Raw genomic sequence first — 257 nt, 5'->3', positions numbered from 1 at the left:
TTCTCTATTGGTTTCAGATTCCAGCACTTGCAATAATTTGTTTTCAGATGGAGACTGGAACTGTGCACAGTGCTCCGAGTGTGGGTCTAACCGAGGGATATGGAGACCGGGACTGCGCACAGTGCTCCGAGTGTGGGTCTAACCGAGGGATACGGAGACTGGAACTGTGCACAGTGCTCCGAGTGTGGGTCTAACCGAGGGATATGGAGACTGGAACTGTGCACAGTGCTCCGAGTGTGGGTCTAACCGAGGGATAT

Source organism: Carcharhinus amblyrhynchos, chromosome 16, assembly GCF_965287045.1.
Source record: "Carcharhinus amblyrhynchos chromosome 16, sCarAmb.v2.hapA, whole genome shotgun sequence".
Taxonomy (NCBI): domain Eukaryota; kingdom Metazoa; phylum Chordata; class Chondrichthyes; order Carcharhiniformes; family Carcharhinidae; genus Carcharhinus; species Carcharhinus amblyrhynchos.
The sequence above is the reverse complement of the archived record's forward strand: the minus strand, read 5'-3'. Positions refer to the sequence as shown.